This window comes from Orcinus orca, chromosome 12 (assembly GCF_937001465.1).
Source record: "Orcinus orca chromosome 12, mOrcOrc1.1, whole genome shotgun sequence".
In the NCBI taxonomy this organism is placed as follows: domain Eukaryota; kingdom Metazoa; phylum Chordata; class Mammalia; order Artiodactyla; family Delphinidae; genus Orcinus; species Orcinus orca.
Window position 1 is genome coordinate 31712240 of NC_064570.1, and position 7925 is coordinate 31720164.

Sequence of the window (7925 nt, forward strand, 5' to 3'; positions counted from 1 at the left end):
GGTCCGGGAAGATCCCACATGCCGCGGAGCGGCTGGGCCAGTGAGCCATGGCCACTGAGCCTGCGCGTCCGGAGCCTGTGCTCTGCAACGGGAGAGGCCACAACAGTGAGAGGCCCGAGTACCGCAAAAAAATAAAAATAATAAAAAATAAATAAAGCCCCAGTTCTTTCCTCTGGACAGATTTGTACCTACTTATATAAAGGGAAGGATCACCACATAGCTGCTAGCAATCCAAGAAGTACTTTAAAAATTTCTGACTGTGTGTTTTGTTACAAGAATCTACCCATAGAAAATATTAGAGGTTTGAGAGAAATGGCAGAGAAGATGGTAGTGGTGGCCCACCTGTTCTCCTGTCCATGGTACTGAACCAGTCAAGGTGCGTGAGCACCTGGCTGCTCAAAGTGTGGTCTGAGGTTCAGCAACATTGGCATCACTGAGGAGTTGTTAGAATAGCAGGATCTCAGTCCCAGCCCAAACCTACTGAATGATATTCTGCAATTAACAACATCCTCAAGTGACTAGTCTGCTTGTTGAAATTTGAGAAGTGTTAACACAAGGACACAATTCTCACTGCCTTGTGACTTCCCTAGTTCTCTGCTTATATCACCCCTCAATTCAGTCCCCTCCAGAGGCATACCCCAAATGTTGCCCTTTTAGCTACATTTTATTTGGTGATGGTCGTGTGGTGTTACCCGGAGAGCATAGCCTTTGAATCAAACAACTTGTACTGACCGTTCTGAGCTTCATCGTTCTCACTCATAAAGTGTCAATAATTATAGTATGTCCTTATGATGCTGTTTTAATGATTCAATGATAATAAAATAGGAGCCTGGTACATAGCAGATGTCTCTCAACCATTGTGTGAATGCTACATCCTCTAACCAGGATGGAGGCCCTCTTTACATAACATTCTCAGGCATGGTGAAAACTTATTGTAAAAAAGTTTAATCACCAGTTCCTGCTCAATCAAATCAATAGCACATTACATACACATTAAATTAATAATATTCAATAAAACAAAAATTTAAAACCTACCAAATCTTTCAGTTTAGTGTTTCTTCACCCATAATTTAATTTATTTCACATGTTGTATGATTCCTTTTATATGAAATATCCAGAAAAGATAAAGCCTTGGATATAGAAGGCAGTTTAGTGGTTACCAGGATCTGTGGGAGAGGGAATGGGGTATGACTGCTAAATGAATTCAGGGTTTCCCTTTTGAGGTAATGAATATTCCACCTATAATTTATGATCTGGAGTAAAGAAAGATAATGTCTTTCTTGACAGTTATATTAGATCTTTTTTATTAATTTAGTACAAGATGACTTGTCATTTTGAAATAAAAAATGTTTATAAATATCTGGAAGTCTTAATTATACTACCAACGGAAATCCGTACATCACACAGCTGACTCTGTAAACAGTAATCATTTACACTTATGTACAGACCTTAATTAAGCCATGATGTTGGTAAAACAGAATGCAGCTTTAACTGTGCTATGTAGAAGCCCTGGGAATACCCTTTCCCACATGTATTTTAGAACATTAGGAAATGTTGAAATATTCATTTTTCAAAAGAAATGTCAAACCTGATCATCTGCTCTATTACAATAGTAATTTGATGAGTTTTGACACTTAGGATCTTTGCTCACTGTGCCATTGCTGATCTGAAAGCACCTGTTTCTATAAGGGAATGAGCTGTAATGAACTTGAGCAGGTCAAATCTTCTTTTAGGCACTACATTCAGTTTTTAAACTTGCTGGAAAGCAACCTTTAAAATGCCTTAGCTGTCATTCCTTTCAGCTCCCTCATTTTTAAATTTATGAGCACAAGATAAGTGCCTGTCTCAGGATCATATAACCAGAGAGTGGGGCGACCATGATCATAACCCAAGTCTTTCTATTCCTACTCAGTGCTTATTCAACACTTGTAAAACATGACTAATGAAAGGCTGTTTTAAAATCCCCAGGCGACTGAGAGATTTCAGCACATCCCTGGAAGTATATACATTTCCCCAGCCTTACCATGCCTCCACACCTAAGGAAACAGCTTTCCGATAAAATAAGTAGAGCTTCAGTTTTAGATTGTTCATTCATTAATTCAGAAAGCATTCGCATAATGTATCGGACATTATATTCAGTTAGGATCTTATAAAAATCAGAGTTCGAGCTCTTTTCTTCATATTTGTGGCCTGGTATGTTTGGCACTTCCATAAGCATATAGTTGCAGTGTGAAAAGTGCCTAATTAGGGTAGAAAATGGTGATATAAAGTTAAAGTCATCAGAAATCCTTTCAGAAGCTGTAGTTCAAAGGAGATATCAAAGACAGGGGGATACAAGATCTTGGCTTTAAAAAACAAGGAGACTTCAAAAGATTGACAAAGGGGGTACAGAAATCAAAGGAGGAGGACTGTGCATGCAATTTCCAGAGGATGAAACAGTGTGGTGCATTCAGAGGTGTGTTGGTTAAGCCAGTGTGGCTGGAGTATGGAAGTAAGCCAGAGCTGTAAAAAGGATTGGAGAGATAGGCAGGGACAAGCTCACAAAGGGCCTTGCATCCCAGGTTAAAGAGTTTACATTTTAACCTTGAGAGATTAAGGAACATTAAAATGTCCCTTGGGCAGCAGTGGTAGAGGTTGGTTGGAAGGGATGGGAGACCCAGAAGCAGGCAGGCAAAGATGTTAGAAGATTTTTGTAACAGCCCAGGCAAGGGAAGATGATGGACTGAACTAGGACTTTGGAAATAGGGATAAATTGGAGAAATTCAGAACATAAATGTCTTTATTTATGGTTTCTAGCACTGGGGTTCCATGAACAGAGCAATGTATTGCCTTTTCTGTTCATAATATTTCTTCTATATAAGAAATGAAGGCTAAGAGTTCATGGGCTATTTTCACCACAGCCTAATTCTGTGTCCTTAAAAACATACGATCTGTTCAAGAGTTAAAATTCAGATATATATGAAAGCAATAGATTGCAGTATTGTCCCTAGCAACAAAAATACCATAGTGAACCTTCACATATTACTTACAGTGAGGAAGGCACTATTTAAGCATTCTATACTTATTAACTCTTCACAACAACTTTCTAGGGTAAGTGCTAATTTCTTTCCATTTTACAGATGAAATAACTGAGACCTAGGAATTTAAGTAATTTGAATAAGTTAGTAAGTGGAGGAACTGGGCTTATGAGCACATGCAGCCTGCTGCCAGAGTCTGGGCTCTCAAGAACTATGTTAACTGTTTCTCAGTGAAAACTGGAAATCACCCCGTGCTCATCACTAGTTAAATTATGATGTTCATACAATGGAATACAATGCAGCATTAAACAGAAAAGATCTATAACCAGTGATGTGGGTAGATGTCAAAGAGACACTGTTAAGTGAGAAAAGAAGTTGTAGAACATCTTGAATAGTGTGATCCCATCTTTGCTAAAAAGTGTGTGTGTGTGTGTGTGTGTGTGCGTGTGTGTAAGGCATGGAAGGATATATACTAAAATATTAGCAGAGGCTACCAATGGGGAATAAAATTAAACAGTGAGAGGATTCTTCTAATTTTTATTTTATACAATTTAGTTTTTTAAAATTGTTTTATAGTGACATTATGTTACTTTTATAATGAACATTCAAAAAATGACAATAACCTTGGATACCTTTCTCTCCTCTGTAACTCTGGACCTAGCAACAGGATGGATCTTACTTATAAATGACAGATTTAGGAAGTTCACCTTCATATTTTCAGAGCTTTTCTCCAAAACTGACATATACAAGCAACCACAAATTTAAGAACCAGGTTTCACCTTATAATTCATCAGCTAAAATATAAAATTTCTGAAATTCTTCCTGAGATCTGCAAACTGAATTGAAAGCTTCCTGAACTTTCATTATATCTAAATGAAAGTCACAAGGAATCTTTTGCAAATGCAATCAATCTGCAGCTTCATTGTCTTTCTTTCTTTTAGATGTGTGAAAGAATAATTTACTTCAAAATGTGGAAAAAGGTAAGGTAATGGTTGCCTGATTTTCTGTTATCTTGCTAGCAAGAGCATTATCTACTTATACTCTTCTGCTTCTATGGGAGAATGCAACTTTTTGCTGTAGTATATTTGATTAGCAACCATCAAATAATTTTTTAAAAAACAGAAAGTGATACATTATTGCTTTTAGGGAAATTAATCCTATTCACTGGCCATGTACCAGTGAATAGGAAATTTAGAATTTCTTTTCCTACTGACAAGATAAGTCCCCATTCTTCAAGTGTTTGTCACATCAGCTCTTTTTCTTTTTCTTTTTCTTTTTTTTTTTTCTTTCGGTACGCGGGCCTCTCACTGTTGTGGCCTCATCCATGGTGGAGCACAGGCTCCAGACGCGCAGGCTCAGCGGCCATGGCTCACAGGCTCAGCCGCTCCGCGGCATGTGGGATCCTCCCAGACCGGGGCACGAACCCGTGTCCCCTGCATTGGCAGGCGGACTCTCAACCACTGCGCCACCAGGGAAGCCCCAAATCAGCTCTTTTGTCTTCCTATAGGCTTTCTCATTAACTACTTAAACGAAAGTTGACAAGTGCCAACAAAAAATTGAGAACAGTGCTTTCACAAAGTTTACCGAATATAATCATGAACAATGCTCTTTTACAGTGTTTAAGTGTATAGTGTGCCAGGAGGTTTTCCTTCACAGATTGATTAATTACCCAATAGAGAATTTGAAATTACTTTTTTAACCTTGAGAGAGAAGATAAACACTGGAATGTTGGAGCAAAGAGTTTAACTTGCCCAGATTTTGACACCTAATAAGTGTCAGGCCTAGAACAAGAATACAATTTTCCTGTCCGTCAGAGACCCCAAAGGGAGTAAAGAGAAAAGTATGTACTCCAACACCTGACTGTGCTTTTTACCCATAGAAACATGAGGAAATGGAAGATAAATGTTTCAACCACCTCCAACAGTACAGTTTTTCAACAATTATAAACCAAAAATACAATTATAAACCAAAAATACATGAGCTATATCACAATTGATCCTTTTGGCTGACACCCATTAATATCAAAGCTCTAAGAATCTCAGAATGAAGACATGGTGTTACACATACGTCTCCCTAGAGCAGTGTATACTTTCTTTGCTGCTCACAGAAACCATGTGTTCCACTGAAAATAAAAGTCTACTCTTCAAAATGTTTAGTTTCTAACTCAGTGAGCATGAAGATCTCAGGCATCTTGCAATGATAAGTTCTGAGAAGGAGAAATTTTCCTATTCTTCGATGATCTTTAAGTGATGCGATATTGCCTTATCCTTGATTTTACATTAGCATGGGGGTTGAAAGGATGGGTAGTTGGGGCCTTTTTCATTGGAAGTAATTTGTAATCATAAATATGAGAATTGGTGGTTACTATTGGCAAGGGTGAGGGTTCTATTTATAGTAAGAAAAGTCATAAAGTGAAGAGGTTTTGATTCAAACTCCTTAAGTTGTGAGTCACACTTGGGTTTTCAACTAAGTCCATTTTAATGGACTTTTACTCATAAAGACTTAATATCTTTGTTCATTAACTTAGCTCCTTAACTGGAGTTGACCCTCCTTTCTTTCTCAAAATGACCATGTTAATTTTTAATCAGGTCATTTTCTTGCCTAAAAACTTCTATGGCTGCCTCTTACAGAAAGATAAGATACAAAATATTCAGCTTGCCACAGCAAACTAGTGTGTTTTTCAACCTTTCTAGACTTCCCTATAACCCTTCTCAGGACACTAATAGAATTGCCTTACTTGTTGTCCTAACATTCAACTTGGGAACAGGGCACGATCCATGACCCAGGACAGATACTGAGAATTTTCTAGTCCCAGTTATGAGGGTCGGTTCTCTATTTTTGGGTTTTTTTTTTATTCTTGAGCTCCCTGTTTTCATATGTGAAGTCAAGCAGCCCAACTTCTTTTATGCCAGTTGGGGACAGCTGATGAATTCTCACTTCCCTGCTGGGAGGGAGCCTAAGGCTCGGTTTCCATGTTTACTTGTTCAAAGAACATGTGCCGAGAGCTTGCCCTGTGCCAGGTACAAGGCCTTGAAAGCGCTCTGAATGCTGCTGTCTCTGAGGGGCTTTCTGGAGACCTGGATTCTCTCCCTATCTCCACCTCCTCAAAACCAACCTCCCTCATGATTTTGCCTAAGGCTTGTCTTAGTCTAGGGCATTCTTATTCACCAACGCGAATACAGTTCAAACTACACTAACACAGCTCTTCCTGCTTCATCCAAAGCACCCCTTTCAGGATGCGGAGCACCCTCCCAGGCAGCAGAAGCTGAGGAGTTGTTTCCAGAGCTGCCAGACAGGAAATGCCTCCGTGGGTGTCAGCGTATGCTCATTTCTGATTGATTGATGAAAAGAGATGGTGAGGTTTTGAAATTTTGTCTTTTTCATCCCGAGGCCCCCTTTTACAACACCTCTCTCCCTTGAGTGGGACCCTACTAGCTCCACTTCCATGCAGGCGCCTAATGCCTTCCTGTTGCCTTCAGGCTTCTCCCACCTTTCCCTGCCCTCTCCCCGCTCAAAACATTCACCTCAATTCAGCACTCATTCATTAAGTGCTCATTAGCTATTGGGCCACTTGATCATTGCCCCACCTCAAGAGGTTTGGAGAAAATTGACTGGTTACTTTGACAGAAATTTATTCATAGCACAATATTAGGTCAATAAATGGTCCCCCTTTCCTCCACTTGTGTACTGTTCAGTGTTTGGGGCTCAAAGAAAGTGTGCAGAAATATTGACAGAAGACATGGAGGGGGTGAGTTGGGCATAGAGGGGGCAGGTGTCCTGAAATGGCAGAAAGAACATTTCCTAGGCCAAAGTAAAACTAACACAGTCTCTCTTCCTCTCTCTCTCTCTCTCTTCCCCCACCAGCCCCTGTCTTTTCTTTCGCCTTTTCCTTTCCCCTTCCTTTCCTTCCTGTTTTTGGTTTTGTGAAAATAATACTCAACTTTTCTCTTAAAAAACAAGTCAGATAATCCTACATGCCGCAACTAAGGATCCCACATGCCACAATGAAGATCCCGCATGCTGCAACTGAGACCCAGCACAGGCAAAATAAATAAATAAATATATATATTTTTAAAAATCAGATAATTTAGAAAAGTATATGTATATATGGGGGGTGGGGTGTCAGCAGGGAGGGATTGCCTATCAGAACCAGGGAAAGTCAGAAACAAGTGTCTCTGAAGAAATATTTACACATAATACATTAAATGAATAAAGTTGGATTACCACTTAGATTTTGGGATTTTGTCAGTGTGCAAACATATGTATGGAAAGCAATAGACATGCAGCAAACCACTGGGAGGAAAAGTAACAAAATGTCAGTAGTTGTTCTTACTGGTTAGGGATACACTTATATATGTATGACCAAATTTTCTACAATGAAGATTTGCTACTCTATAACAAGAAAAATAAATTGTTAATAAGACAAGGAAAACAAAAACCAGAAATAGTTTCCTCCCTGAGGGTGGCCTCTTGCCTTGGGGACTCCAGCAAGCCCCTCTCTCAGGGGATTTACTGGGGTGAAGAGGTGTCCATTACCCTTTGTCAGTGATTTCTTCTTAGACTGGCACTTGGTCTCCTGCTATTTCCCTCAGAACTCCCAGCCTCTAACTTGCCCAGATCCTACTGTGCTACTTGTCCTTTGCCCTTGACACTGAACTCTCCTCATAGTGAATCAGCATTCATCCTCTGACCCCCAGGAGAGGAAAATGTAGACAATGTTTGAAACAGGACAATACTGGAGAATTAGGGCTATAGGATACATTTAGCTTTGCAACAATACTGCTGAGACATGCCTTTTATTAATTATTTCTCCACCCATACATTGGCATGTTATTTTTGTGCTGGCCAAAACTCTCCAACAAAGTTCTGTGTGACTAGAAAGCATCCTTTCATCTCTTGGTCATGACT